The sequence below is a fragment of the Coffea eugenioides genome, chromosome 8, assembly GCF_003713205.1.
Source record: "Coffea eugenioides isolate CCC68of chromosome 8, Ceug_1.0, whole genome shotgun sequence".
In the NCBI taxonomy this organism is placed as follows: Eukaryota; Viridiplantae; Streptophyta; class Magnoliopsida; order Gentianales; family Rubiaceae; genus Coffea; species Coffea eugenioides.
The window spans coordinates 33,023,147-33,033,770 of record NC_040042.1 but is presented as its reverse complement, the minus strand read 5'-3'; the positions used below and the strand labels follow the sequence as shown (position 1 = coordinate 33,033,770).

Sequence of the window (10,624 nt, the reverse complement as noted above, 5' to 3'; positions counted from 1 at the left end):
GTAATAAACTAATTCCATTAACTCAATCATGACACCTTATCTTTTACAATTTAGTCTCGTATGTGATAAACCGATTTCATTAATTCTATTATGGCACCCTATCCTTTACACTTTAGTTGATGTTTTTCATTAGCAAAATGAGAAAGATATTTTAATAAAATATATATACATATTTTTATAATTGTTCCAAACTTAGCTAATAACTTGTACCGAACTTAGCTAAGGTTAAAAAATATCATGGATTACCTATCTAATTGTCTTGACAACACATGGAAAATTATTGACTAGCATAGTGTGAAAATAATGGCAAAGAACAATAAAATTCAACATGAAATTAAGTAAAATCTTGACAATCGCATGGCTGGAGTTTATTATTAATTACAATAGTCACATTATTTATGGTTTATAAATCTGTATTTGTACCAAATACATTTAGTGTTTCATGCATGTATTAGCAAACTATTTTGGTTAATTGATCAACTAAACAGCTTGTTAGGTCTGTCAGACCACAATTTCGTACAGAATTAATAAAATTATTAAATTAATACCAAAAATATTTGCATTAAAAGATTTTTTTTGAATCATAACCATATTATTAATAAGACACTAAATATTCCAAAAACACTAATTTTCAAAAACACTAAATTATCCAAAAATTATCCAAAAACACTAAATTTTCAAAGTTTTAATGTAACAAATAAAGTTCCAGATACAACTTGTGAAGTAAAAAAGCTCAAAATAATAACCTTATTGTTGCAATTTTTTTTTCGAACAATAATTTGATCAATTAGCCGTACAAAAGAGGATGAAAGTGTTACTTTTTGGTCTTAGCTAAAATGGAAGCGGGAAGCTAAAAATTGAAGAAGTATAGGCGGATGAACAAAAGAAGCAGAAACGACATCGTTTTGGCTTTGTTGTTTGATAAAAACACTCATAACACTTGCAAAAATATCGGACAAAACTTTCTTTCCCTCTTCTTGCCAGTTTTGGACACTATCATCTTCGTCTTCTCTCCACTGCCATCTTGCTGAAATTATTCAAAAAATCACTTTGAGCCACCATTTTCATCCCTAATTTGAGCTACCCAAAAGATTTGTACAGATTTTGTGGAGTTACAGATAGCAAAAATCCCTACATCGGTGCAGCACTTGCTCGCTGGCAAGAACACAAAAAAATGACCATGAATTTTGGGGGAAAGCCAGAGTTAGAAGACTGAATCTTGAGAAAAACAAGACCTAAGGTTGTCACCGCATAATTTGAAGTAAATAATCTCAAATTTTTCCATCTAATTTCGATATTTTCTATCAAATGTAGGTCGATTGAGGTAAATCTTGAGGATTCGTATACAATAAAGAATACTTTAAGGATTCGTATTTCTTGCACAAGAATAGGCTTGATATTACTTGTTTTGAGAATAGTTATGCTAGAGATTTTATCAAGTTTGCAGCTGAGCAGTTTGGCAAGAATAATCAGGAGAAGGAGCTGCTGCACAATCGGGTTACCGGAAGCCGCCTAGTGTTCAATTTGTTATCTCTCTGCCTCTCTCTCCGTCGTCGTCGAGCTCCTTCCCCTCTATCTTCCCAATTCTCAACAGCAGCCATGATAATTCCAGAGAAGAATAGGAGAGAGATCTCCAAGTACCAGTTCCAAGAGGGAGTTTTCTATGCGAAGAAAGATTTTAATTTGGCGAAGCATCCCGACATCGATGTCCCAAACTTGCAGGTGATTAAGCTGATGCAGAGCTTCAAGTCCAAGGAGTACGTCCGGTAAACCTTCACTTGGATGCATTACTACTGGTATCTTACGAACGACGGCATCGAGTTCCTGAGGACTTACCTCAATCTTCCCTCTGAAATTGTTCCTGCTGTGACAGCCCCACCTTATCCTAAGGCGAACCAAAGGGTTCGGCGGACCGCCTGCCCAGCTCTCGCCTGGACTACGGATCGGGAACAAACGGAAACCTTACCAGACGCTCAAAAGAACTTCGAGAAGATAATATGCAAAACCCAATTGAGCCGAACTAAAAAATACAATCAATGTTTAGTACAACGTTCCCACGAAAAACAAAATCAAAACGAGATGAATGGCCGCTGCCCCGCCACAATCCAACCAAGTACAAGTATACTTTGTTTGACATGAGAGAATATACATTCCCAAAGACATATAACCATAAGGAAACACTGTACAATATACATATTAGTAAGTTTACACACCGAAAGAAACATTTTATTAAGATACATTTAGGGTTTCCAAATTGTCGAGGAGCTATACCCAAAAGAGCAAAAGAGTTTCTAACTAGCTCAACTCATTCTTCAAAACATCGAAGTTCCAAAAGATGGTTCCCTGTAAGAAAAACAAGGATAACGGGACGGGGTGAGCTAAAAGCTCAATGAGGTACCAAAAGTATAAACAGTAGAAATCATGAGAAATCACTTTTAGGGCACATATACACATCAAATACGAGAAATGAATGAGCACCACAATTTAAAGGATACAGGTGACTCTCAAGAGCCAAATCCCCGTTGCAATACTTGATCCAACCTAGTTGACCCTCCGTCAACATTCAAATAAAGGAACCAGTCCAGTAGAACACCACTTTAACGCCAAATCCCGTCCACCAAACATACCCCTTACCGGGCCCGAACGCCAAACAGGAACAGGAATGGTAATACTCGAATATACCGGAATCAAGAGTCTCAATACCCAAAGATTCCCCAGGAACAGGCACCCATGGATTGTCAATTACCTCGACCAATCCCTTGCTAGCTCGACTTAATTAACTCCCCATGAGGTTGAGCTCAAGTTAACAGGAAGATCGTTGGACACACTTCCAAACGATCGCATAACAGGCGCAAGTAACAAGTTCAAGTTCATAACAAGTCCAAGTAATAGATTCCAGTTCATTCAGTACAGGCAAGAGAACGAGTGTGATAAAGTACACCCTCGTCTCATTCAGAATAACAGAGTTCATAGTTATCCATGTCACACATTTCAAGTATAGATGAACCAATTAAACAACAATTCAGGGAAGTGGTACACTCACCAGTTCCAACAAGGGTAATTTCAAAAGTTTCCTTCCCAAGTGTGGCTTTACTCGCCGGCACCTCCTAGAACAATCAAGGGCAAACACTTAAGACTTGACTCTAAGACCTAGTAAATGAAATTCGCAAGTAAGACTCGGGTACGAGTCATATGCCTATTCAAATGAACCCATAATGCAAAGCAAAGAGGCGACTTCGGAGTGAAAAGGTAACAATTGGTTTTAAAGGCATGAACAACCTCAAAACCCTACCTACAATGATTGACCAACTCCAAATGTGAAGTAGAAAATGAAAGTAAGATCAATACTTCCAAAACAGGATTTTCCAGTTTTGCGCCACCCCATATGAAAAATCATATCTCAAGTTTTGTAAGTCCAAAATTGATAAAAATACAGTTGGAAAATAAATTCAAAGAGCTACAACTTTCCAGAAAACACCATGGTAAGATTCAGAATGCAAGTCAGTCAAATTCAAGCCTCAAGTTGCTGCTTATCCAGTGAAAGACAGAACAGGTACAAATTTTCAGTCAACTTTGAAAAATCACCATAAATTACACAGACAGAAACAGGGTCTGAAATTTACACAATTTATAGCCCTATGAATCTAGTTTAAAATGCAACAAACGGAACTCAATTACGATTTTCCTACATCAAGATATAGTAGATTCCCCAAGACTGCTCCAGGGTCCTGCGAAAATTTCAGCAGCACTTCCCCTAGATTTCCGTACTTTACCATGCTACCATCAACCACCAAATTTCATAACAAACAATCACCATTGCACATACCAATCATAGTCTAGGAAACACCCTTAAGATACAACCAATTGGTAGCTCCAAAATCACCCCCAATCATGATCAAATTAAAACCCTAAACCTGAAATTTTCTGTACAAAGCGGAAATTTTTCGCAAATAGCGACAATTAACACACCAAAGCTTCATTCTAGACCATATTAAGCTATCATCCATGGCCAACCAACATTAAACATATAAAAACAGAAAAATTATGAATAAAAATAAAAATTCCACAAGCTCTACCAAAAGTCATGAAATAACCCACAAAAACACCTCTTTAACTAACACAAATCACTAATTCAACATTAACAAGACCAAAGAAAGCATTCCTTAGCTACTCACCTGACCAACTCAAGAAAAGAGACAACTTAACACTTCTCCCTTCCAAACCACTCCACTAACTAGCTCAATACTACTTAGCTAAGGGTTTTTATGGAGTAATTTCAAGTTGTAACGGTTAAGTTGTGAGATTGGAGCAAGAAATGAAGAACCAAGGTGAAAGCTTTCCTTTCTTTTCCTCCTCAAGAAGCTCGGCCAAATGGTTGAAGAATGAAGATGATTTTGGGTCCAATTTGAACATTTAGTAAAGTTAAGGAATAGTAGTCAAAGTCCAAGAGTGAATAGGAGGGTGACACTTGTCACCTTTTTCGTTTAAACTTATCCTCTTGTCTCTCCAATACTAATCCATCTAGGTAACCTCTAATTATCTCTTAGCACCTAATAAATTACTTCCGGTATACAAAACTTAACCTAATTGGCCGAATTTTACCGAACTTACTGCACTAGCGAGTCCCACATCCGGTATACACTCTTAATTTCTCAAAAACTAACTTATACTAGAAAAATAATTTAAAAACTAAATTTACTTATAAAAAATATCTCTAAAGTTAACATAATAACAAAAATATAGAAAACGGGTGCAAAGAAAGAAAATAAGGCCTAGAAATTCAGAAAATTTTCGGGTTCTCACACTTTCTCCCCCTTAAAAGAATTTCGTCCTCGAAATTCTCCTCATACCACAATCTATCTAGAAAGAAATCGTAACAATGCTATGACTAAAATGCTATGCTAAGAAAATCAGTGAAGACATAGGAAGAATACACTCACAGTATCAGGTATAGATCTACTACTTTTATCGAGAATACACTCATTACATAGGGGTTGTATACACATAGTTCCATAAATACAATTATTTCAGCTAACACATCATTGCTTGCCGACTTTAACTATTACAGCAGCTTCACCATCCCAAAATTCATTTGTTCTGGGCAGTTCCTCACTTGGTGTCCTAGTTGGCCGCATCTAAAGCATGCACCAATTTTCACATAACATATTCTCGTATGAGTTTTGTTACATGTTTCACACTTAGCAGTCACACATTTCTTCTTGAAGTGTCCATTCTTTTCCTTCTTCCTCCCCTTATCCCTCATAGCAACTCCATTTCCATCCATCTCTTTACGTTTCCCTTTGTTGTCGCGAGCACTTCCTTCACCTCTTTCATCTTTATTATTAGGAATGTCCTGAGAGGCCATTTGACTAGACGAAGGCACTAATTCAAACTTACTTCGTACCTCTTCCGGAATCAATTCGTATTTCTTTTTCAGCTCTATGTTCTTGTGCAGTAGCTCAAGTTTTTCCGGATACTCCTGTTTCCATCGCCCTTCCCAGTGCTCAGCTAATCTCTTTCGAAACTCTACTTCCTTTCGAAGAATCTCTATCTCTTTATACATCTCAGCCAAATGTGCCATTTTACCGATTCGCTCGAACTCAAGAGATAGCTTGCCAAGCAAATTGAAAAAAATCAAAACAAGTAACCAAGTACACTTGGGACTTTAACCATATAACTGTTAAGTTCCCTGACTCCCAATCCAACCACAAAAAATCAAACTTAGAAGCATACAGGTATAGAGGCCAAATCCTTTCTCTCAAATTCCATACCAAATTCCAAACTCTCGATCTCGACACAAGAATAATCAAGTCAGGTTCACACTTTGACATCAAGAGATAAATGTCAAGAAAGTATAGGCAAGGGTGGTTTATCGAGAGCCAAACTACGGTTATCGAATCTCACAAGAGGGGTAGAAAGTACCTCTATGGTTGTAGCTAGACTAACTCAAAGTCATGTAAACACTTATCAAGTCCTCATGGTCATAGCAAAAGGGAACATGTCTTAGGTGCGAATTCCCTTACAATCTAGCCACCCTCGAGAAAACCCGAGCCAGACTAGTAGAAGAGTAGTCCATGATAACACTTCCATATCAAACCCCCTCGATCAATCTTATTACGAGGTCCAATGTAAAATCTTCCGTGCCTTGGCCTTTGCCATCCAGAATTACCTCAAGTTCAATCATGATACAGACCTTTCTCTCGCGCTCTCCACAATTTGGTACTCAAGTCCAAGAATCCATAATAAGATAATTCACAACTCGAGCCGGCCAGTCCCAAGAGTAAATCATCCATATTATAGATTCCTACCCGACATACAGATCTATCTTCCTCAAGTTCCATGATAAAGATTTTAACACTTATAACATGCACGGTTCATAGCTTATGATCAAACGAGCACTTAGATACATTCACGAAATCCGGACCATAACACCACTTGGCTCCAAGCTCACTCCGCGCAGAGACCACGCGAAGCAACTCTGATACCACTTGAGACAGCCCCACCTTATCCTAAGGCGAACCAAAGGGTTCGGCGGACCGCCTGCCCAGCTCTCGCCTGGACTACGGATCGGGAACAAACGGAAACCTTACCAGACGCTCAAAAGAACTTCGAGAAGATAATATGCAAAACCCAATTGAGCCGAACTAAAAAATACAATCAATGTTTAGTACAACGTTCCCACGAAAAACAAAATCAAAACGAGATGAATGGCCGCTGCCCCGCCACAATCCAACCAAGTACAAGTATACTTTGTTTGACATGAGAGAATATACATTCCCAAAGACATATAACCATAAGGAAACACTGTACAATATACATATTAGTAAGTTTACACACCGAAAGAAACATTTTATTAAGATACATTTAGGGTTTCCAAATTGTCGAGGAGCTATACCCAAAAGAGCAAAAGAGTTTCTAACTAGCTCAACTCATTCTTCAAAACATCGAAGTTCCAAAAGATGGTTCCCTGTAAGAAAAACAAGGATAACGGGACGGGGTGAGCTAAAAGCTCAATGAGGTACCAAAAGTATAAACAGTAGAAATCATGAGAAATCACTTTTAGGGCACATATACACATCAAATACGAGAAATGAATGAGCACCACAATTTAAAGGATACAGGTGACTCTCAAGAGCCAAATCCCCGTTGCAATACTTGATCCAACCTAGTTGACCCTCCGTCAACATTCAAATAAAGGAACCAGTCCAGTAGAACACCACTTTAACGCCAAATCCCGTCCACCAAACATACCCCTTACCGGGCCCGAACGCCAAACAGGAACAGGAATGGTAATACTCGAATATACCGGAATCAAGAGTCTCAATACCCAAAGATTCCCCAGGAACAGGCACCCATGGATTGTCAATTACCTCGACCAATCCCTTGCTAGCTCGACTTAATTAACTCCCCATGAGGTTGAGCTCAAGTTAACAGGAAGATCGTTGGACACACTTCCAAACGATCGCATAACAGGCGCAAGTAACAAGTTCAAGTTCATAACAAGTCCAAGTAATAGATTCCAGTTCATTCAGTACAGGCAAGAGAACGAGTGTGATAAAGTACACCCTCGTCTCATTCAGAATAACAGAGTTCATAGTTATCCATGTCACACATTTCAAGTATAGATGAACCAATTAAACAACAATTCAGGGAAGTGGTACACTCACCAGTTCCAACAAGGGTAATTTCAAAAGTTTCCTTCCCAAGTGTGGCTTTACTCGCCGGCACCTCCTAGAACAATCAAGGGCAAACACTTAAGACTTGACTCTAAGACCTAGTAAATGAAATTCGCAAGTAAGACTCGGGTACGAGTCATATGCCTATTCAAATGAACCCATAATGCAAAGCAAAGAGGCGACTTCGGAGTGAAAAGGTAACAATTGGTTTTAAAGGCATGAACAACCTCAAAACCCTACCTACAATGATTGACCAACTCCAAATGTGAAGTAGAAAATGAAAGTAAGATCAATACTTCCAAAACAGGATTTTCCAGTTTTGCGCCACCCCATATGAAAAATCATATCTCAAGTTTTGTAAGTCCAAAATTGATAAAAATACAGTTGGAAAATAAATTCAAAGAGCTACAACTTTCCAGAAAACACCATGGTAAGATTCAGAATGCAAGTCAGTCAAATTCAAGCCTCAAGTTGCTGCTTATCCAGTGAAAGACAGAACAGGTACAAATTTTCAGTCAACTTTGAAAAATCACCATAAATTACACAGACAGAAACAGGGTCTGAAATTTACACAATTTATAGCCCTATGAATCTAGTTTAAAATGCAACAAACGGAACTCAATTACGATTTTCCTACATCAAGATATAGTAGATTCCCCAAGACTGCTCCAGGGTCCTGCGAAAATTTCAGCAGCACTTCCCCTAGATTTCCGTACTTTACCATGCTACCATCAACCACCAAATTTCATAACAAACAATCACCATTGCACATACCAATCATAGTCTAGGAAACACCCTTAAGATACAACCAATTGGTAGCTCCAAAATCACCCCCAATCATGATCAAATTAAAACCCTAAACCTGAAATTTTCTGTACAAAGCGGAAATTTTTCGCAAATAGCGACAATTAACACACCAAAGCTTCATTCTAGACCATATTAAGCTATCATCCATGGCCAACCAACATTAAACATATAAAAACAGAAAAATTATGAATAAAAATAAAAATTCCACAAGCTCTACCAAAAGTCATGAAATAACCCACAAAAACACCTCTTTAACTAACACAAATCACTAATTCAACATTAACAAGACCAAAGAAAGCATTCCTTAGCTACTCACCTGACCAACTCAAGAAAAGAGACAACTTAACACTTCTCCCTTCCAAACCACTCCACTAACTAGCTCAATACTACTTAGCTAAGGGTTTTTATGGAGTAATTTCAAGTTGTAACGGTTAAGTTGTGAGATTGGAGCAAGAAATGAAGAACCAAGGTGAAAGCTTTCCTTTCTTTTCCTCCTCAAGAAGCTCGGCCAAATGGTTGAAGAATGAAGATGATTTTGGGTCCAATTTGAACATTTAGTAAAGTTAAGGAATAGTAGTCAAAGTCCAAGAGTGAATAGGAGGGTGACACTTGTCACCTTTTTCGTTTAAACTTATCCTCTTGTCTCTCCAATACTAATCCATCTAGGTAACCTCTAATTATCTCTTAGCACCTAATAAATTACTTCCGGTATACAAAACTTAACCTAATTGGCCGAATTTTACCGAACTTACTGCACTAGCGAGTCCCACATCCGGTATACACTCTTAATTTCTCAAAAACTAACTTATACTAGAAAAATAATTTAAAAACTAAATTTACTTATAAAAAATATCTCTAAAGTTAACATAATAACAAAAATATAGAAAACGGGTGCAAAGAAAGAAAATAAGGCCTAGAAATTCAGAAAATTTTCGGGTTCTCACACCTACTACTCTTAAGAAGTCCACCAAGCCCCTCGATCGTCCTATGAGTGGACCTCCTTGTGACCGCCCTCGCGGACCACCAAGATTTGATGGGGATAGGCCCAGATTTGGTGACAGGGAGGGGTATCGTGCTGGTCCCCGTGGACCTCCTGGTGAGTTTGGTGGCGAGAAAGGTGGAGCTCCTGCAGATTACCAGCCTGCTTTCAGGGGTTCTGGTCGAAGGCCTGGCTTTGGCCGTGGATCTGGAGGTTATGGTTCAGCACCACCAAGTTCATGCTTCTCTTAGATTCATGTTTTGCTAAATTATGTTATTTGCAATTTAGGCTCTCTGATGTTGCAGTTGAAAGTTATGCATGTTGAGATACGTAGTTGATTGAGACTCTATCTATAGTTTTGGTTGCTCTAGGTCTTCAAATCAATCTAAGGAATTTCTTAAAAATATTTGGTGGCACCTTTTTTCTGGGTTTAATGGATTATACGCTGGTGCTTCTTGTTACTGATTAAAAAAAAAAGGATAATCAGGAGATTGCAAAGTAAGGATTTTTATTCTTGTCATAAGGCATAGATATAATTTGCTCGTTCTTGGCATCCTAGATTCTCTATGAATTCCTTGCATTCATATGCTGAAGCGCTAATCTATAAATATTGAGTGGTTGATTTCTAGATATCAGATGTGATTTTTTGAATTCTTCAATCTGATTATGAGAATAATCGGATAAGTTTTCTAGTAATATGCTTTCTCTTGTGTACTTAGATTATAATTTGCCCTGGTGAGTTGCTTGTAGTCATGTTAATGCAATTGTAGGAATGGTATTTTTGGCATGGACTAATGAATGTTCTGCTTTCTTTGGATTACTTACTTGAATGTATTAACTATTAAGAGGGGAACAGAAAGAAGATTCTAACTTTTTATCTCAAACTTAGGATTAGTTATACAATGCTTAAGAATGGATATCCGATGGAACCTTGCTTTCTTCAAACTTGTGGACAAGAAGGTTGCCTATTTCATTTCCTGACATCTTCCTCTTCCCTTTGTAGTGGCTTCAATTTTTTATGCATGAACTATAATGAGGGCATGGAAATACTGCCCTGTTCCTTTTTTTTTCTTGTTTGTTGTGAACAACAAGTGTTTTGATGAAATTTTGTTGCTAGGTTGCCAGCTTGTGTCCGTTCATTTTTTTCGCTTTTGCCTACTAC

General features: G+C 37.9%; 1 pseudogene; it reads left to right on the top strand.

Moving 5' to 3' along the window:
- The first annotated feature begins 1,599 nt into the window (after positions 1-1,599).
- LOC113781498 lies at positions 1,600-9,802 on the top strand (annotated as a pseudogene).
- Positions 9,803-10,624: the final 822 nt, after the last annotated feature.